The sequence below is a fragment of the Tamandua tetradactyla genome, chromosome 1 (assembly GCF_023851605.1).
Source record: "Tamandua tetradactyla isolate mTamTet1 chromosome 1, mTamTet1.pri, whole genome shotgun sequence".
NCBI classification, from domain to species: Eukaryota; Metazoa; Chordata; class Mammalia; order Pilosa; family Myrmecophagidae; genus Tamandua; species Tamandua tetradactyla.
In genome coordinates this window covers 157,169,201-157,191,906 of record NC_135327.1, presented here as the reverse complement: position 1 = coordinate 157,191,906, position 22,706 = coordinate 157,169,201, and the positions used below count along the sequence as shown (strand labels likewise).

General features: G+C 37.2%; 1 protein-coding gene and 1 pseudogene across 4 annotated transcripts in view; one reads left to right on the top strand and one right to left on the bottom strand.

Moving 5' to 3' along the window:
* Positions 1-22,706, top strand: part of ASZ1 (ankyrin repeat, SAM and basic leucine zipper domain containing 1) — a 131,066-nt gene that overhangs the window by 43,122 nt on the left and 65,238 nt on the right. The gene's annotated exons all lie outside the window — the stretch shown is intronic.
* LOC143646912 (heterogeneous nuclear ribonucleoprotein K pseudogene) lies at positions 14,622-16,600 on the bottom strand (annotated as a pseudogene).

Sequence of the window (22,706 nt, the reverse complement as noted above, 5' to 3'; positions counted from 1 at the left end):
GAGACAAAATAAAGTTCAGTGGCTGAGAGATTTCAAACAGCAGAGTCAAGAGGTCAGCCTGGAGGTTATTCTTACGCATTATATAGATATCCCTTTTTAGTTTATGGTGTTTGGAGTGGCTAAAGGGAAGTACTTGAAACTGTTGAGCTGTATTCCCACTAGCCTTGATTCTTGAAGACGATTGTGACTGTGTGATTGTGGTCAATGAGAGGGAGGGATAAGGGGTATGACATATATGAGTTTTTCTTTTTTCTTTTTATTTCTTTTTCTGGAGTGATGCAAATGTTCTAAAAAATGATCATGATAATGAATACACAGCTATGTGAAGATGTTGTGAGCCATTGATCGTTGACCAATCAATGTCAATGATTGGTCAATGACCAATTTGGTCAATGACCAATCATGACCAAACATGGAATGTTTGAGTGTAAAGATTTATCAATAAAAAAATATATTTTTAAAAAGTCTCTTTTCAAGACCCTAGGCTTTCCCCAGGAAATGTCACTTGTAATGTAACTTTTTTGCCTGAACCATTAGTTAAAATTTGCATCAAGACAGTCATTTACATCTAGCAGCCAAGTCTGTGTCTGAAGTGGTACAGTGGGATTGATTTGCAACCTGTACACTACACAGACATTGAACCCTACATTAAACCGTGGACTATGGTTAATAGTGAGACTGTAAATATGTGCTTTCATCATTTTAACAAATATACCATCCCAATGCAAAGTAAATGGGAATTCTGTAGCTTATGCATGATTGTTCTATAAACCCACAACTTCTCTAAAAGAAAACAAAAAGAATTAATAGAAGTAAAAGGAGCACATGAAGTACTGATAATAATAAGCACATTCTAGGAGGAGAAGAGTTCCTGAGCTGAAAAACAATGAAAGTACATATTTAAAAATTTGTTGTGCTCTAGTTTGAAAGCATATGTACTGGATAAAATGTGTGAACTCTGAGAAGGAAATTTTTACAAACTTCCAGGCAGAAAGAATTAATTTCTCTAGAAGGGAAAATATAAAGATCAGAGTAGCATCAGACCTCTCATCTGCAAGATGAAGCTAGAAAAGAGTAAAATTTCGTCTACATAATGAGACAAAGGCTGGCAACCTAAAAATCTTTTTCTCATCCAAGCTGTAATTTACTTCTCAGGGTGAAAGAAAAATATTCAGAAATATGCAATAACTCACAAAATACATTACTCAAGTACCATGTAATCTGAGGAACGTATTTGAGAAAAGACATTAACCAAACAAAAAATGTGTAGAATAGATACCTTAAGATGGAAGAGGGTGAAAACAAGAAGAAATTGTGAAGAATAATGAATCTTGACATATTTGTGCGTAATGGCTAAGATTAGAATGTGGGTGCTAAGTGATGATTGGGGAAACAGACCAGACCAATTGAAAGTAGAATTCTAATATGCTAAACTATACCAACAAAATCTAAGAGCTGTAGGTTGTAGGGAGTTGGGAGACACCTAAGAGAAGAGAGGAAGATAAAAGTCACGAAAAGATCTTATTAGAATAGAAATAGGATAGAGAAGATTTAGAGAATGATCATGGAGGAAAACATGCATCTCATTATCGGAAATAGGTCTTAACTTTTCTTAGAAAGAATGGAACTATGTGTTTTTTTTTCTATAAGTTTTAAATTTTGAAATATAACACACACACACACACACACACACACACACACATATATATATATATAAAAGAATTTTTTTCAAAGTACACTCCAACAAGCAACTACAGAACAGCTTTCATAGTTTGGCATGGGTTACCATTCCATAGTTTCAGGTTTTTTCCTTTTAGCTGCTCCCAAACACTGGAGGCTAAAAGAAATATAAATATAGTGATTCAGCAGTCATGCTCATTTGTTAAATCCTATCTTCTTTGTTATAGCTCTTCTATTTCCTTTAATCCTTCTCCCATTCTATAAGGATCTTTGGATTATGCCCTTTCTAACTTTTTCATGTTGAAAAGGACTGTGGGTAATATAGGATATGGGGAAGGAATTAGTTGATATTTTTGGAGAAGTTGCCTTCTCTGGGCTTCAGGGATTATCTAGCCTAGGAACCCTCTGGATATAAAGAATTTCAGGAAAGTAAGCTTAGTACATGAAAGTTTTATAGAATCTCAGAGCACTAGTTCTATTTTAAAAACAGTTTTGTTTTATTTTGTTTTGAGTGCATGATCTGGGAAACTGAATCTCCTGCATGGATTAAAAACAGTTTTTTATTGTGAAAAATAGCATATATGCAAAAAAGCAATAAATTTTCAATTGCATTTTAATAAGTAGTTATAGAACTAGATTTCAGAGTTTGGTATGGGTTATGGTTTCACAATTTCAGATTTTTCCTTCTAGCTGCTCCAAGACACTGGAGACTAAAAGAAATACCAATATAATGATTCAGCAGTCATACTCATTTGTTCAATCCTGTCTTCTTTTTTATAATTCTTTCTTCTCCTTAGATCCTTCAGGACATCTGGGCTATGCCTATTCTAACCTTTTCATGTTGGAAAGGGGTATTGTTAATATGAGACAGAGAGATGGAATTAGTTGATATTCTTGGAGAGGCTGGTCCCTCTGAGTTTCAGGACTTATCTGTCCTAGGAACCATCTGGAGGTTGTAGGTTTCTGGAAAGTAATCTTAGTGCATGAAAGTTTTGTAGACTCTCAGATAAAGCCCCAGGTGTTGTTTAGGATTAACAGGAATGCTTTTGATTGGGCTTTGGCAGACTGTGGTAATTAGTAATATCTAGCTGAAGCTTGCATAAGAGTAACCTCCAGAATAGCCTCTTGACTCTATTTGGACTTAGTCACTGATACCTTATTTTGTTACATTTTTCCCAATTTTGGTCAGCAAGGCATTGCTGATCCCACAGCACAAGAGCCAGGCTCATTCCTGGGAGTCATATCCCACACTCTCAGGGAGATTTTCACCCCTGGATGTCATGTCCTGCATACACAGGGAGGGTTATGATTTTACTTGCAGAGTTGGGCTTAGAAAGAGAGAGGCCACATATGAGCAACAAAAGAGATTTTCTGAAGTAACTCTTAGGCATAACTATAGATGGCTTAGTTTCTCCATTATAGAAATAAGCTTCATAAGAGCAAACCTCAAAATCAAGGGTTTAGCCTATTAACTTGGGAATCCCTAATGTTTGAGACAGTATTAGGGGTTTCTCAGATGGGGAAATGTAACAGTTTTGTATTTTTTTCTCCAGTCCCTCAAGGTTCTTTGCCAGTATGTTTTAAAATATTTTTATTGAGAACTATTCAGACACATACAGTCTTGTCTACAGTATAAAAGCAGTGGCCCACAGTATCATCACAGAGTTGTGTATTCATCACCATGTCATTTTTTAGAGCATTTGCATCACTCCAGCGATAAAAAATAAGTAAAAAGAAAAAATGTGTACATCCCATACCCCTTATAATAACTATATAGTTATACGGTTGTCTTCAAAAATCAAGACAGCTCAACAGCTTCAGGTACTTGCCTCTAGCCACTCCAATACACCATAACCAAAAAGGAATATCTGTATAATGCATAAGAATAACCTTCAGGATAAAATTTCGACTCTGAAATCTTTCAGCCATGAATCTTTATTTTATTCTCATTTCTCTCTTCCCTCTTTTGGTCAAGAAGACTTTCTTAATTCCATGATGCTCGGTCCCAGCTCATCCCGGAATTCTGTCCCACATTGCCAAGGAGACTTGCACTTCTGGAAGTCATGATCCACGTACAAGAGAGGGCAGTGAGTTCACTTGCTGCGTTGGCTTAGAGGGAGAGGCCACATCTGAGCAATAGAAGGTGTTCTCTCAGGGTACTCTTAGGCATAATTATAAGTTGACTTAGCTTTTCCTTTGCAGGAATGTTTCATAGGGGGGAACTCCAAGATCAGGGGCTCAGCGTAGCACATTGAATTGGTTGCACCCACTGCTTACGAGAATATCAAAGAACTCCCCAAATGGGGAAGTTGAATATTTCCTTCTTTCTCCCCATTCTCCCAAAGAAACTTTGCAAATACTGTTTTATTCTCTGCCCAGATTTCTCTGGGATATTTTGGGGCATCACACCATCCTGTACAAACAAACAATATTTCACACCCTATTCAAGATTCCATGTAATTATGGTGTTCAAATAAACTGACCACACAAGTTAAATTAGATAATGCACTACCAAAACATAAATTTTGTACCAAAATATAAATTTTGAAACTTTGCAAATACTTTTTTGTTCTCTGCCCAGATTTCTCTGGGATATTTTGGGGCATCACACCAACCTGTACAAACAAACACTATTTCACACCCTATTCAAGATTCCATGTAATTGTGGTGTTCAAATAAACTGACCATACAAGTTAAATTAGATAATGCACTACCAAAATATAAATTTTGTGCAAAATATAAATATTCTCCCTTTGGTCTCAAACAGTAGTTGAAGTTTTAAAATATGAACCAAATCATCCTTTATCTGATTTACCTTAGTCCTGTCCAGATCACCTTCATTCATATTTCTTGTTGAACTCTGATTACTTTCTCAACTTTTGTAACAGTTGCTATATGGGGTAATGCTGACTTTCATAGCTTCAGAGCTCTAACTCTAAGTCTCAGGTATCACATAAATACCTGAAGTTTCTGGGAATGACTAGGTTATATACAAACAGCTCAGTGTCTGAGAATTTAGAATAACAGTTACAACTCTAGAGTAGATGTAACTGCTATAAGAGCTTACAATCTAGGACCCCAAGGCCCTAACTTACTAACCCATGCTCTTAACTTCAGTTCTCCAAGTTTGTATATTACAGTTACTCCATATAAGTGAGGCATGATAATGTTTGTCTTTTTGTTTCTGATATTTCATTCAACATACTGTCCTCAAGATTCATTCACCTAGTTTTTGCCAATACTTTTTAATCATCTGCCATACATACTCTGGGATATATCTGGGTGTTACATTAAGTTATACAGAATTACAAACCTTCATTCCATTCTGGGCTATATGTATTTGGCATGCATTTGGCTTGTTTAAATAAGCTGTCCAGACAGATTGAGTTAGATTATGTGCTGTAGAAAATTTAGGTTTTGGACAAAATAAAATTCTCCTCCTCTAGTCTCATACAGTAGGTGAAGTTCTAAAATACAGCCAATGTCATCCTTACCCCGGTATTCTGATTAATTAGTCCTGACCATATTAACTTTGTTCTCATCTTTAACTGAAGCTTGATCTCTTTTTCAGTTTCTATAACAGTTATATGTAGCACTGTTCACTTTCAGAGCTGTAGAACTCCAATTCTGAGTCTTAGGTTTCATACAAGTATCTAGAGTTCCAGGGAGAAACCAGGTTATACATATATAGCACAGCATCTTAAAATCCAGAAATAACATTTATAGCTCCTAACTAAAAGTGATCGCTATAAGAGCTTACAATGTAGGCCCCAATTTTTTTATGCGTATTTTCTAAAACAGACCATACAATATTTGTTCTTTTTTTCTGGCTTATTTTGCACTACATAATATCCCCAAGTTTCATTCACCTCCTGTATGCCTCAAAACTTCATTCCTTTCTGTAGCCACATAATAATGCATTATGTAAACACCATATTTACCATTCTACTTCTCAGTGTATCTTCAGCCACCTCCATTCATTGGGCATTAAGGATAATGTCCAAAGTAAACAATCGTGTTTCATGTTATCCACACTTACTTTGTACAATCATCAACACTCTCAATGTTAGACAATTTTCATTGCTCCAAAGAGAAAAATAAGTGATGAGCACACCCTCACCGAATAGGAAATCTAAATTTCTTGTCCATCCCCCCTCAATTATTTACCCCTGGTATTGCTGTGGTATTGTTGATGACTTCCTGTTAACTATAGGTCATAGCATGCAATAATAGTTTTCCCCCTATACCCCTCTATTGTTGATTCTTTGTTCAGGTTTAATACCTTCGAAGTAGTTCATGGAAGCATTATTTATATTTGTTGTGTTAATTGGTGGAATACATGGTTCTATACAATTGCTTTCAGTCATGTTCACCTTCAATATGGCAATGTTATTTATAAATCCACTAATAAACTGCTCTCACTTCTATCCATTCCCTTACATTTAAGTTCAACCTCATTAACTAACCGTTCACCCATCTCCAGCCTCTGTGTATCCCTAGGTCCCCAAAAATTTACATTATAAGCCTCTGAGTTTACCTTTACCAAGGTCATAATAGCGAAATCATACAGTATCTGTCCTTTTGTGTCTGACTTATTTGATGCAACGTTATATCCTCAAGGTTCATCCATGATGTCATGTGCTTCAGGATGCCATTTCATCTTACCGCTGCATAATATTCTGTCGTATGTATATACCACATTTTGTTAATCCATTCGTCTGTTAATAGGCCCTTGAATTGTTCCCATCTTTTGGTTGTTGTGAATAATGCTGCTATGAACATCAGTGTACAAATGTCTGTGTCACTGCCTTTAGCTTTTCTGGGTATATACTGAGTATTGATATTGCTGGGTCATAGGGCAACTCGATATTTAGTTTTCTAAGGAATCGCCAAAATGTCTTCCACAGTGGCTCTATCATTGTACATTCCCACCAGCAGTGAATAAGTATTTCAGTTTCTTCACATCTCCAGTAGCATTTGTAGTTTTCTGTTTGATAATAGCAGCCGTTCTTATAGGTGTGAGGTAGTATCTCATTGTTATATTGATCTGCATTTTCCTTATAGCTAATGAAAATGAGCCTCTCTTCATGTGCTTTTTCACTATCTGTGTTGTCTCTTCTGAAAAATATCTATTTATATCTTTAGCCCATTTTCTAATGCTGTTGTTTGTTCTTTTGTTCTTGAGTTATATGATTTCTTTATGTATATGGGATATCAAGCATTTATCCAAAATGTGTTTTCCAAATATTTTCTCTCATTGAATTGGCGGCCTTTTCACTTTTTGACAAAGTCCGTTGAGACATGGAGCATTTAATCTTAAGGAATTCCCATTTATCTATTTTTTCTTTCATGCTTGTTCTTAGGTAGCTACCTTATATTACCAGGTCTTGAAGATGTGTCAATATATTCTATGAGTTTTATGGCACTTGCTCTTATGTTTAGGTCTTTGATCCACTTTAAGTTAATTTTTGTATAATGTATAAGGTAGGGATCCTCTTTCTTTCTTTTGACTGTTGATATACAGTTCTCTAATACAAGTTTATTGAAAAGAATATTCTGTCCCTGTTCAGTGGATTTGGGGTCTTCTTGAAGATCAGTTGACCATAGATTTGTTGATCTATTTCTGCACACTCAATTTAATTCCACTGGTCATTACTTATGTCTTTGTGCCAGTACCATGCTGTTTGACCACTATTGGTTTATAAAAAGCTTTCAAATCAGGAAGTGTTAGTTCTCCCACTTCGCTCACAGTTTTTTTAAAGATATTTTTAGCTATTTGAAATCTCTTTCCCTTACAAATGAATTTGATGACTACTTTTCCAAGTCTTCGAGGTACGTTAGAATTTTTATTGTTATTGCATTGAGTCTATAGATCAATTTACGTAGAATTGACATCTCAACTACATCTAACCTTCCTATTCTTGAGCAGGGAATGTCTTACCATCTATTTAGATCTTCTTTGATTTTTTTGAGCAATTTTTTATAGTTTTCTGTGTATACGTCCTTTATATCCCTGGGTTAGTTTATTCGTAAACACTTGTTTCTTTTAGCTGCTATTTTGAATAAACCTTTTCCTTATTTGCCTTCTCAATTAGGTCATTGCTTGTGTATAATATATTACTTGTGTACAGTAATATTGTATCTTGCCACTTTGCTGAATTTATTAGCTCAAGAAGTTTTGTCGCAGATTTTTCAGGGTTTTCATGTTACAGGATCATGTCATTTCCAAATAATGAAAGCTTTACTTCTTCCTTTCTGCCTTGGATGATTTTATTTCTTTCTCCTGCCTGATTGCCCTGGCTAGAACTTCTCCTACAATGTTGAATAGTAGTGGTGACAGTGGGCATCCTTGTGTTGATCCTGATGTTAGGGGGAAGGCTCTTAGCCTCTCAACATAAAGTATGTTGCTGGCTATTGGATTTTCATATATGACCTTTTTCCTGTTGAGGAAGTTTCCTTTAATTCCTATCCTTTAAAGTGTTCTTTTTCTTTTTCTTTTCTTTTTTTTGGTGGTGGGGGTGTATATGTGCATAAGCCAGGAAACAAAATCCTTTAAAGTGTTTTAATCAGAAAATGGTGCTGAATTTTATGGATTGCTTTTTTAGCATCAATCAAGATGATCATGTGATTTTTCTCTTTTTATTTGTTAATGTTCTGTTTTACATTGATTGATTTTCTTGTGCTTGAATCACCCTTGCATTCCTGGCATCAACTCCACTTGGTCATAATATGTACTTCTTTAATATCATTAGATTTAATTTGCTAGTGTTTTGTTGAGAATTTGTGTATCTATATTCCTTAGGGAGATTGGCCTGTAGTTTTCCTTTCTTGGAGCATCTGTATACAGTTTTGGTATTAGAGTGCTGTTAGTTTCATAAAATGTGTTAGTGTTCCCTTTTCCTCCATTTTTGGGAAAGAATTTCCAAAATTACTTTTTGTGTTAGTTCCTTTTGGAATATTTAATAAAATTCCCTGGTGAAGTGAAATGGCCCAGGGCTTTTCTTTGTACGAAGATTTTTGATGACTGATTGAATCTCTTTATTTGTGATTGGTTTGTTGAGATCTTCTATTTCTTCTTGAGTGAGAGTAGGTAGTTTGTGTGTTTCTAGGAATTTGTCCATTTCATCTAAGTTGTCTCATTTGTTGGCATATAGTTGTTCATGGTATCCTGTTTTTAATTATTTTATTTCTTTAGGGTCCATGTAGCAAACCTTCTCTCATTTGTGATTTTGTTTATTTGCATCTGCTCTCTTTTTTTCTCTGTAGCCTAGCCAGGGGTCCATCAATTTTATTAATATTCTCAAAGAACCAACTTTTGGTTTTATTGAATCTTTCTTTTGTTTTCTTTTTTCCCAGTTCATTTATTTCTGCTTTAATATCTGTTATTTTCTCTTCTTCTGTTTACTTTTGAGTTATTTTGCTCTTCTTCCTCTTGTTCCTCCGGGTGAGCAGTTAAGTCCTTTTTTCCACATTCTTCTTTTTTAATGTAGGCATTTAGGGCAAAAAATTTCCCTTTCATCACTGCCTTTGCCACATCTCATTAGTTCTGATCTGTTGTATTCTCATCTTCATCACTTTTCATATATTTAGCAATTTCTCCTTTGACCCACTGATTGTTTAAGAGTGTATTATTTAACCTCCATGTATTTGTGAAAGTTCTGGTTCTCATGGTTATCAATTTCCAGCTTCAATTCTGTTCTGGTCAGAGAAGTTCTTTGAATAATTTGAATCTTTTTAAATTTATTAAGACCTGTTTTGTGCCCCAGCATATGATCTATCCTGGAGAACATTCCATGTTCACTAGAAAAGACTGAACATCCGTTTTGGGGTGTAACAATCTATATATGTCTATTAGGTTTAATTCATTTATCAAATTGTTGATGCTCTGTCTGGTTGTTCTGTCTGTAGAGGAGAGTGGTATACTGAAGTGTACTACTGTTGTTGAAATGTCTGTAACTCCTTTCAGTTTTACCTATGTTTGACTTATGTACTTTGAAGTTCCTTGATTGGGAGCATAAATATTTAAGAATATTATTTCTTCTTGGTGATTGTCTCTTTTATTAATATGTAGTGTCCTCCTTTGTCTCTTATGACATCTTTACATTTAAAATCTATTTTGTCTTCTGTCTAAAATGATTCTCTTATAAGCAACATTTAGATGGTTTACATTTCTTAATCCATTCTGCCAACCTGTATCTTTTAATTGTTGAGTTTAGTCTGTTAACATTCAGAGTTATTACTCTAAAGGCATTTCTTGAACCTACCATCTTATCCTTTGGGTTTTTTTGTGTTTGTGTGTGTCAGATCCCTATATTCTTTTCCCTCTTTCTTTTTTTATCCTTTAAGTTACCCTTACTATTACTCTTTAGTTCTGTACCCACTTCCAGACCTCCATCTATTATCTTTTTTCCTTCAACGGAGAGAACTCCCTTTAGTATTTCTTGTGTGGCCAGTCTCTTGTTGTCAAATTTTCTTGGCCTTGTCTGTGTAAATTTTAATCTCTCCCTCACTTTTCAAGGACAACTTAGCTGGATAAAGAATTCTGGCAGAAGTCTTTCTCTTTCAGGATTTTAAATATATCATATCCCTGCCTTCTCGCCTCCATGGTCCCTGTTGAGTAGTCTGAACTCAATCTTATGTGGTTTCCGTTGTGTGTGGTGCCACTCAAAGGACTTTCTGCTTCTCAATATTTGACAGACTGGTTAGTATATGTCTTGGTGTAGGCCTGTTTGGATTTATTCTATTTGGGGTTTGTTGGACTTCTTTGATTTGCATATTTATGTCTTTTATAAGGGTTAGGAAGTTTTTCCCCAATATCTCTGCAGCTAATTTTCCTAGCCCTTTACTCTTCTCTTCTCCTTCTGGGACATTGATGATTCTTAAATTTGTGTGCTTTATGTTGTCCATTATTTTCCTGAGATCCAACTCAAAGTTTTCCATCTTTTTTTTACCATTTGCTCTTTCACACATTTGAGTTCAATTGGTCTTTCCTCTAGTTCTCTTATTTTTTATTCTGCCTCTTTAAATCTGCTGTTATGTGTTTCTAGTATATTTTTAATTTGGTCTACAATATCTTTCATCTCCGTGATATCTGCTATTTTTCTGTTTATTCTTTTAGATTTTTCTTTATGCTTTTCTAGTGTCTTCTTGATATCCTTTATGTCTTTAGCCAGCCCACTGAAATTATTTAGGAGATTTTTGTGAACTTCTTTGAATTAATTAGTTGTTCAAAATGCTGTGTCTCCTCTGGTATTTTACTTGGTCATTTGGCTGGGCCAGATCTGCCTGGATCTTCATATGCTCTCTGATTTTCTGTTGGCTTTAAGATATTTGATTAATTTGATAGGGTTATTGTGAAAGTTGATTTCTCTTAGTCATTAATGTTTTTTATATGCTTGTAGTTTCTGTTAAAGTCTTCTTTTGCACTTGGTTTTTCAGTAATTCCTTACGAGACCTAGGTCTGGACCTTATGCCAGATCAAACAAATCCTCTACTCTACTTGAGGATCTGTTTCAGGCTAGATAGGTAGTTTGCCAGACTGCTCTTTCCGCTTCTTCCCCGGAAATGGTGCTTGTGGGCTTCGTCATCCCCTCAGGCCCACCTCTCCCTGACTGCAGCAGCCAGCTGAGCCGGATGGAGTCCCAGTGGAATTCCAGCCAGGTCTGCTGGTCTTGATGCATGCTGAAAGCTGCCAAATCTGGAGTTGGGGGTTGGGCACTGTGTACCCCAGTGGAAATTCCACTGGAAAGTCTGGTGGTTCTGGGGATCTCCAGGCTCCCACTTGGAATGCCCTTGGGATGTAGAACTGGGTATTTTAGCTGTCCCTGTCCATGGCCAACCCTGAAATGACTGCTTGCTAGGCAGGGCGTGGTACAGAGATTTGGGGTCATGGCCCAGGCTGGAGGCATAGGGCAGAGCAGAATATGGAAGCACAGGTGCGCATATTTTGGTGCAGGACAAAGCATACCTTGGGTCCTCACCCCAACTCCCTGTCTGTGTATCCCTGAAGACTCTGAGCCTGTATATGGAAAGTGGAGCAGTAGGCTCTGTGCACTAGCTGGATGGTCTTTATGAGCAAGCAAAGCAAGTTTGCTGGCTTCTGAATTCCTCAAAGGAGCTCTAGGCTATGGAGCTGAGGGGGCTGATTTCTTAAGCTAACTGCCTGGAGCAGGTGCTTTCTTGGATGGAGCCTCTTATTGCTGGTAGTGTTAACACTGAGCCCTTTCACCCCATTCTATCTGTTCCAATTCCTCAGTTTTTTCAACCAGTACCTCCCTGTATAGTATAGAAGACCCTCTCAGGACATTTGTACCCTGGAACTGCTGTCCCAGTCATTTTTCTGTCACTTCTCTAGTTCCATAGAGCAGGGGTGAACTCAGCCCATCCTATCCCTAGCTTTTCTTTAAAATTAGTAGGCATGATATTTGTTGGGAGTTGGAAAATCATGGCAATTAGCAATATCTAGCTGAAGCTTGTAAAAGAGTAGCCTCCAGAATAGCCTCTCAACTTTATTTGAACTCTCTCAGCCACTGTTTTCTTGTTTTGTTACCTTTCTTTCTCCCCTTTTGGTCCAGAAGGCATTATCTATCCCGTGGTGCCAAGACCATGCTCATCTCTCAATGTGACCCACGTTGTCTGGGATATGTTCAGCCCTGAATATCATATACCCTGTAGTAGGGAGGGCAATGATTTTCCTTGCAGAATTGGACTTAGAGAGAGAGAGAGGCTATATCTGAGCAACTAAAGAGGATTCCTGGAAACAACTCTTAGGCATAATTATAGGTAGACTTAGCTTCTCCCTAAGAAATAAGTTTCATAAGGGCAAGCCTCCAAATCAAGAGCTTGGCCTGTTTTCTTGGGAGTCCTTCATGTTTGAGAAAGCACTAGGGGTTGAACAGTTCCATATTTTTTTCTCCAAACCCTCAGGGGACTCGAGCAATACTTACTTTCTCCTCCAGTCTCTTGAGGAACTCTACCAATATTATTAAATTATCAATTCATCATAGTCTGGAATGTCTTTGGTTATTACATTAGGCTATACAGAATTACAAGACCCTTTTCCCATTCTGGTCTCCATGTGTTTGGGTTGTTTAAATGAGCTATCCAGACAAGTTGATTTAGATTGTGTATTACAGAAAATTTAGGTTCTAGACGGCAATAAATCTGTCTGCCTTTGGTATCATACAGTAGGTGATGCTCTTGAGTACATACACTAACATCTTTTACCCAGTATTCTGATTTACCTTAGCCCCAACCAGATTGGCTTCATTTTTAACTTTAATTGAAGCCTTATTTCTTTTTCAGTTACTTCAACTGTTATTTTATGTAGCAATGCTGGCTTTCAGAGCTCCAGAGCTCCAGCTCTGATCCTTAGGTGTCACATGGTACTCAAACTTCCAGGGAAATACCAGCTTATACACTTATAGCTCTGTGTCTCAGAATCTAGAAATTAACTTACAACCTTGCACTAATTATGACTGCTATAAGAGCTTATAATCTAGGCTCTGGTTTTCTTATAAGTATTTCCTAAAAAAGACAATAACATACTTGTTCTTTTGTTTCTGGTTATTTTGCACAACACATTGTACCCAAGGTTCATTCAGTTCTTTGCATATCTTTCAGCATCCTTCCTTTTTTGTAGCTGCACGATATCCCATCATATATATATGTCACAGCTCACATTTTGGCTTCTCAGGCATTGTAACCTTCAGCACCCTCCATCCATTGGGCATTATGGATAATGTCCAAAATAAACAAACCCTGTCTTAAAATGACCTCACTTGATTGTACAATCAGTAGCACTCTCAATTTTAGACTATTTTCATTGGTCCAAAGAGACAAAGAATTGATAAATACTGCCTCACCAAATATCAAATCAAGACCTCCCCTAATCCCTTTTCCCTCCTTTGTCCCAATTATTTACCTCTGGTATTGCTGTGGAACTACTGCTGTCTTCCTGTTAACTATAGGCCATAGCATGCAATAGTAGTTTTCCCCCATACCCCTATTATTGACTCTTTGTACAAGATCAAACCTTTGAAGGAGTTCATGTGAGAACTTATTTATTACTAGAGTCAATCAGTGGAATACATGGTTGTATACATCACCTTTCAATCATATTCACCTTGAATATGTGCAGTGTTAACTTAAAGCCCCACTGATTAGCTGGCAACACTGCTATCCATTCCCTTACATATATGTTCACTTCATTGGGTAGTCTTTTCCCCATCTGTACCTTCTGTGAACTTCTATGCTCCCATATTCTATAGTGTAAACCTTAGAGATTACCTTTACCAAGGTCATAATAATGAAATCACACAGTATCTATCTTTTTGTGTCTGGCTAATTTCACTCAGCATTGTGTCCTCAAGGTTCATTCATGTTGTCATATGCTTTGGGTCCTCATGTCATCTTACTGTTACATAATATTCCATTATATGTCTATACATTTTGTTTATTCACTTATCTGTTGGCAAGTACTTGGATTGTTTCCATCTTTTGGTACTTGTGAAAAGTACCGGTATGAACATTGGTGTGCAAATGTCTGTTGATCTCACTACTTTCAGCTCTTCTGGGTATATACTGAGTATTGGTATTGTCAGGTCATAGGGCATTTCGATATTTAGTTTTCTGAGGAACTGCCAAACTGTCTTCCATAGTGGTTGTATCATTATACATTCCCTCCAGCAGTGAATAAGTGTTCCAATTTTTCTACATCCTCTCTAACTTTTGTAGTTTTCTATTTGTTAAATAGCAGCCTTCTTATAGGTGTGAGGTGATATTCATTGTCATATTAATTTACATTTCCCTTATAGCTAATGAAGCTAAATGTCCCTTCATGTCCTTTTTTTTTTTTTTTATAGGTTCACTAAATTTATTTTAAAAATCATAAAACGTTTCTTACAAAAGAGCATTACATTCTGAACACTGCTCTGAATAGATGCCAGGGACATGTGGACTCTTTTTACTCTTCCTCTCTGTCCCACCCCCACCCCCAAATGTTACAGTGACCACAAAGCAAGGTGTTCACAATAAGTACATGGGGGGGGGGGAATCTCATTTTTGTTTTTTTCACCACCAACAATGAACAAAAAATAAAATTCACTCACTCTGCTGCTGTTTCAAAATTTCAATGTTAGTTTTTGCACACCCTTTTCCCCACCCCCCCCCCACCCTGTTTGTAAGGAACTAAAAACATTACATCTGGTGAACAGCAAAGATTTCACTACACCTCAAATGCAGAACACCTATGAAGCAGAGGAATGTTGGCTTTTTAAACAGAAGCAGATAAAAAAAAAAAAGATGCAGAACTCCTTCAATTCTTCACTAGTCTTAGAAAAACTTTCCAGAATACTGCTTCACACTGTTCTGCAGCAAATCCTGTGCATTCTGTATCTGGTCCTGTGTTCCTGTAATGGTAATGATTCGATCTTCAGATCCTTCTAAGGGCTCATCAATTTTGATTGAAGCTCCAGACTCATGACGGATTTGTTTAATGCGTTGACCACCTTTCCCAATAATAGATCCAGCCAAATCTTTGGGAATAGTTACTTGTGTAGTAATAATAGGTCCACCGAGATCACCATATGAGCCACGACCCCCTGCATAGGAATAATCATATCCAGAGCCACCCTGTGGTTCATAAGCCATCTGCCATTCTGATGGGCTCCATGTATCTATTGCAGAGTCCCAAGTTTCATCAGCACTGAAACCAACCATTCCATCATAACGGTCTCCAGGTCTTCCTCTTCTGTCGTAAGCCATTAGATCTCCTCCTCTAGGTGGTGGTGGTGGTGGTGGTGGAAGAGGAAGATTCCGAGCTCTGCTGCCGCCCCGGCCACCTCTTCCAGGAGGAGGAGGAGGAGGTCCTCGACGAGGGCTCATATCATCATAATCTCTTCTAGATGGAGGCATTGGACGCCCACCCCGACCAGGAGGCATTCTGTCAAAACCACCTCTTCCCCGCATGGGAAATCCCACAGGACGTCCACGGCGGTCATCAAACACCATCGTAAAACCACCGTAATCATAGGTTTCATCGTAAAAATTGGGATCATAAGGCTGTGCACGTCCTTTGATGGGAGACTCAGATATAAGATCAAGGATGATCTTTATGCACTCTACAACCCTATCAGGCTTTCCTCCAATAAGGACAACCCTGTCAGTGGAATGAGGACAGCATTCCTGGAAAAGCTTGATTGTTGTCTGAGTGTTCTCTCGAGGTTCTTTGATTTTAGCACCTTTGACCCCAATAATTCCTCCTGCCAGACTCTGATGAATCAACAGTCTCAACTCGCAGTCAAAGTCGCTTCCTTTATAGTGTTGGTAATTTAAGCATTCCACAGCATCAGATTCGAGCGGGAGCTGGCTGGTTGCAGTGGGTGATGGCAACTGCAGGCCCTCTTCCAAGGTAGGGATGATTTTCTTCAGAATTTCTCCAATTGTTTCAATATCAGCACTGATACTCAGTATGCGCTCGGGGCCACTGCTGTCTGGGACTGAAACACTGGCATTGTAGTCTGTACGGAGAGCCTTAATATTCTTGCCTCCTTTTCCAATCACTGCCCAAGCATTCTTGCTCTGAAGCAGAATGCGAAGCTCAACCATCTCATCAGTGTTTCTAGATCTTTTAAATGCTTGTTCCTCTTCCATATCTTCTGCAGGGCGTTTACCAAATTCACCATTGGTTTCCGTGTTGGGGAAGGTTTCCTCTGGCTGTTCAGTTTCCATTTTCTTGTATTAAATGGACACACTGATCAGTTATTATATATCCTTGCAGAGCAGAACTGAAGCGTTCTGGGCGGGACCAACTGACACCCTAGTGGCTGCTGTAGCCGCGCGAAACCGCCGTCCCTCGGCCGCTACGCTGCCTCAACTGGTCACAGCTCAACAGAAAACAAATGCAAGGCCCGATTGCCCTCCCCCGCCTCCTCGCGCTCGCCTCTCCTCCTTCATGTCCTTTTAATCATTTGTATTTGCTGTTTGGAAAAATGCTGTTCACATCCTTTGACCATTTAAAATTGGGTTTGTTCTTTTGTTGTTGAGTTGTATGATTTCTTTATTTACATAGGATATCAAACCTTTATCTGAAATGTGATTTCCAAATATTTTTTCCCATTGAGTTTGCTGCCTGTTCACCTTTTGACAAAGTCCTTTGAGTACAGAAAGTTTTGATTTTAATGAGTTCCCATTTATCAATTTTTTCTTTTGTTGCTTGTGCTTTGGGTGTAAAGTTTAAGAAATACCTTCTACTACTAGGTATTGAAGATGTGTCCATATATCTTCTAGGAGTTTTATGGTACTGGCTCTTATATTTAGGTCTTTAATCCATTTCAAATTAATTTTTGAACAGAGTGTAAGATAAGGGTCCTCTTTCATTACTTTAACTCTTGATATCCAGTTCTCCCATGCCCATTTATTGAAGAAACTGTCCCAGTTCAGTGGATTTGGGGGCCTCATTGAACATAAATTGACCATAAATTTTGTGGTCTTTCTCTGTACACTCAATGCAATTCCATTGGTCAATACTTCTGTCTCTGTGCCAGTACCATGTTGTTATGACCACTGTGGCTTTTTATTAAGCTTTAAAGTCAGAAAGTGTTAATTATCCCACTTTGCTCTTCTTTTTAGAATATTTTTTAGTTATTTGAGATCTTTTTTTCCAAATAAATTTGATAACCAGCTTTTCCAAGTCTTCTAAGTAGGTTGTTAGAATTTTGATTGGTATTGCATTGAATCTATAGATTAATTTGGTTGAATTGACAGGCTAACAACATTCAACACCCCCCCCCCCCCCGCCCCGTCCATAAGCACGGAATGTGTTTCTGTCTACTTAGGTCTTTGATTTCTTTTAGCATTTTTTGTAGTTTTCTCTAAAAAAAGTTGTTGCATATTCTGTTACTACCTCCGGTGGTTTGATTTGGTCATTTAGCTGGTCCATTTCTGCTTGGATCTTCACATGCTTTGTGATTTTCTGTTGTGTCCAGGGCATTTGATTATCTTAATAAGGTTATTTTGCAAGTTGGTTTCTTTCACACATCTAAAGTTTTTTATTTACTTGGGTTAGCATTGAAGGTCCTCCTTTGCACTTGGTTTGTCAGTAATTGCCTCCCAAACCAAGGTCTGGATCTCATGCAGAGGTTGCAGTTCTACTGAGGGTCTACTAAAAGCTAAGCAGGGGTGCATGGGTAGTTCTGTTGCCGAATGTCTGCCTACCATGCAAGAGACCTGTACTTGATTCCCAGCCTATGCAACCCCACCTGCCAAAGGAAAATACCTCAGCAGTAGTAGGCCCTGAAGCCAAAAGGAGACACCTTAAGATATATTGGGGATGAACTCTGTCTGGTGCCAATAAAAAAGAAAGAGAAAAAAAAAAGAATTAAAAAAACTAAAAATAAAATAACTAGGCAAATAGGGAGTTTGCCAGCCTGTACTTCCTGCTTCTTCCCAGAAGATGGCGATCTTGAGCCACTGCCTCCCTTCAGTCCCACCTCTTCCCGACCATGGCTGCCATCTGGGCAAGATGGTATGGAGGCCGGGGGCACTCCCAGCACAAGGGATAGGCCAACTGATCACAGTGTCTGGTGCCCAGTGGATCTGACACTCACAGTGCTTGACAGGATGGCTGTTCTTGGTGCTCAGCAGAGCAACCCACTCACAGTACTGGACAGGATGGCTGTTGATGGCACTCAACTGAGCAACCAATTCCTGTAACTGGCAGGTGTGGCTTCTCATGGTTGGTGACTAGGCATGCCTCTGGGCTCTCCACAGAAGCTGCTGACTGTGTAGTCACGTGAGGAAATCTCCACAATTAACTGCTGGGGCAGGTTGGATTAGAGGGACAGTCCATCCCTTGGATCCACACTTCACTGTGTGCCACCACCTACCCCTGGTAGGATCATGGCCTAACAGACTCACCCAATTCTTCCTATCCTGTTCACCTCCCCACGAAATGCCGAAGTCCCTTCTCCATCACTTACCCTGCAAGACTGCAATCCTAGTCATATTTTCTGTCCTTTCTCTTTTTGCCCCATGGAGCGGGGATGAAACCAGCCTACCCTACTTCACCATCTTCCCAGAAGTCGAAACCATGTATCTTTTACTAAGATAGCCAAGAAAGACATCAATGGTTAATGGAATTTAAAATAAGAGAAAAGCAGATTTCCACTGGGGGAAATGTAGTGAATCTTAGTATCATCAAATCAGCATAAACATAAAATAAGAAATATTTTCAAGTATAACAGTCATTACACTCTGAATAGACTGAATTTATCAATTCTAAAAGAGACTGAGATATTGGTCTAAAAAGCAAATTAGTAGCTAAATGCTGTTTACAAGAAAGTTTGAAAATGATGGGATGTAAAATGACTCTTTATAGGTAAAGATAACCAAAAGAAAGCAGGATTGTCAGTATTAATATCTGGCATTATTAAATGCAGTACAAATAAAGATTAAAGAACTTTGTGTTATGATAGCAAGATTAATGAAAATATAAACATGTACACACTATGGATTTATGGCCACTAAATCCATAAATTGAAAACTATTAAAATTCAAACAGAAGTTGATCAAAATACAGTTACAGTGAGAAATTTCATCACACTATTTCTCTTTAGGCAGATATATTTAAAAAGAGTAAAGATATAGATGCATTGAATAATACAGTCAAATAAACATGAGCATGATGTGATAGACAAGGATAAAAGTTTGCATATATTAAGTATAAGCATGACACAACACAGAGAAGTAGATGGCTGGTTACTGAAAGGGAGTAGGAAGGGAAGCAAAGACACAAGTCAACTTAAATGTCCTCTAGGAACTTATGACTTAATGGAGAAAATAGATTTAAAAAATGCATTCTGGTATGATAGGTGACCTGATAAATATAAGCAAAAGAGGAGAGGTGGGGACATCAAAGAAGAATTTGGGGGCATATTGGCTCCTAAAGTGAACTTCCGGAGGAATATTAGAAATAAGCCTGTTGAAGATAAAAGTGAACAGCATTCAGCCAAAAAGAACATATTCTTTCAGCACAGCATTCTAAAGGGGATGAAATTAGAATTCATGATCTGCAGAAAGGGAATTCTAGCAGGGAAAGAAATTAGAATTCATAATCTGCAGAAATTATTGAAAACTAATAGGATAGACTAATATTATAGGTGCCAAAATGGTAGAGAGGTAGACAGAGGCCTTATGAGGAAGAGTCTTAGAGGTATAACCTTGAAGAATTTTAAGCAGTAAATTGGCATAATGAGATTTGCAAATATGGAGGAAACTTTGTAGGCAAGGAGCTGGTTAAGATGCCATTGTAGTAATCCATGTAAAAATTAATTAGGACATAAGCTAACACATGAAAGAAGTAGGGATAGAGTAAAGTAGACAGATACTAATGACGGGACGGAGGTGAAATTCAAGGAAATACTAACTTGTTAGACACAAAGGGATTAGCAGAGGTCATGGATGAATTTCAGGTTTCTGTCTTGGACAGTGCATGAGTTCTGATGCTGAGATATGTAATAACAAAGAGTAATACATGTTGGAAGCAAGGTGATAACTTCAGATTTTTTGTGTTTTGGTTTAGACTTTTGTTGGGATATTTAAGTAGCAGTAACAGATCTGATTTTTGGAGCTCAGGTGCAAACCCTGTCTAAGAGATACATATTGAGCAGCCATCAGTATGTGTTGACAGTAGTTAAATCCATGAGAGTGGTTGAGATCATTTAGGCATGGTGTTTATGAAGTGAGAAGGAATGCATATTGGGTTCAAAACCCCATGAAATACATATTTTTAAGTGCTAGAAAAAGAAAAGGAGTCTAAATCACTGTTGGCCTTTGCCAAAGCAATTGTGTGATAGAAGTAGCAGGCAGAACCAAATTGCAGTGTTTGAAGAGGAAATGGGAAGTGACGAATTCTTTACATTAAATCTCAGGAAATAAGCAGGATGGAAATTAACATTGAATTAGAAATATCAGTAGCACAAGTAGTTACCATGTCGCTTTACTTACAACCAGTTAATATAAAGTTTATCTTCCCTAAAGAGTTATAAGATTGCTATCTCATAAGACCATAACAGGCAGGAATCTACAGATATGACTAGTTTTTATAGCTGTAAAACTAGTGGAAGAATTGTTCTTCTCTCTTCTCACAAAATTGTCGTGCAACATTTTGATGGCATCACTTTGTTAACTGTTTAGAAACTGAATAATGTTTCTTCTGCATTATCTAGATCCTTTTGCAAGAGGTTGCAGTTCTACTTAATAGATTCTAACTTTTCTGAAAAGTTAAAAGACCAGTGCACATTTTTAAACACATTTTATATTTGTGAACTGAAGCTTCTTAGCCAGCAAGCTGTACTAGTCTCGTGGTTTTCTTGTCAAGGAGGAGATACGTAGCTGGAAGAAGCCATTTATGTTTATGTGAATTTACAGGCAGAAAATTATGCCCATGTTGGAGATTCTGAGAGAAATGGATATTTAGAACCTCAATTTTTAGTATAATTTCAGAGCAAGTTTCAGTGTACATTTAGAAACTTTCTCTTAAAATTTTCAATAATAAGGCTCAAGATAACTCACACATTCATGCCACCTACTTTGCATATTCTCTGCCAGAGTGTCAAGACACTTGATTTATTTCAGCCAAATTTTTAAATTTTATTATTATTTTTTTTTTGCATGGCAGACACTGGTAATTGCAACTTATTTTTAAGGTCCTATTTTTGCCACATTGCCAGATGCGTTTATGAAATTCAGCCCATATTTTATGATCAAGTACATAAAAACTTAGAGAAAGGGAACTTTAGATTTCTATCTATAAGAATAGATTACAAAAGAAAAAGAGAAAAGAAGTCCTGGAAGATTTGGAAGAGAAACACGCTTAATCTGGTTTGATCACATGCCAACAGTATGTTTCTTAAGCATAAATCGCTTATTTCTGAAACTGTTTTCTCATCTCTAAAATGAAAATATCTTTTTCATAAGGTTATACTAGGCAGTGAATGAGATAACTACCTAGCACAGTGCAATATGTTTTCATTTTCTTTCTCCAAATTAGTAGACAGCCAATACTGACTTACAAAATGTTGATGATTCTGGATTCTCAGTTGGTATTTACATGTAGATTGTTCTGTATGGATTAAACTAATATAGTCTAGATTTTTATAAATTATAAAGAAATGATCCTGACGTTTTTTTGGTTTTTTATTGTGTGCAATTATGACTTATGAGTTTGTGAAATTGAAATAATAATTGTAGTTAAATTGTATGTATTCCCTAAGAAATTCCAAAGGTAATTCCAGTCTGAATAGAAAAAAACAACTAAATATTAAGTTACTCTGTCTAATTCATTTGCTAACAGAAATAGCTTCTTAAAATACTGAAAGGTCATTTTCAAAGTTTTACTTAGTTATAAATCAAATACATGTTATTCTAGGTAGATGATAAGGATAAATATATCTAGGATTAAGTAAATATATAATTATATAGGAAAGACTTGGTGATATAGATCATAGTAATTCCATTGTAGTGAGATGGTATACCACTCAGGATGGAAAAACATATTATTCTGAGTTCTTAGTAATATATAAGTGAAATGAGGTATTATGCCAGTATTACTGACTACTCTATTTAGAAAAATGTTTTAAACTGAGACTATTTTGTGACCCCAAAACACAGAATTTTGGTAATCTTTTAACTTGTCAGAATTTATAGGCTTAATTGACATGTTAACATTACAACAGAATTCATAGAACTTGCAGTTTCTGTAAAATATCTTCATATTCTATATTTATTCTATATTTGGATCAACAGCACCAGCAATTAATCTCCATGTGGGCAGTGGTTTGGTTTGAAATATTGCTGTACTCCCAACACCTAAAATGATACTTGGCATGTTTAAGAACTCAGTGATTATTTAAAAATGATTAAATGAATGATAGCTAACACTTATGTGCCAGGTGTTTTGATGGCCTCTTGTTTATCCCATTGTAAGAGAGGGAGTCCTCCCCATTCCTCCCCGCCTGTAAGCCCTC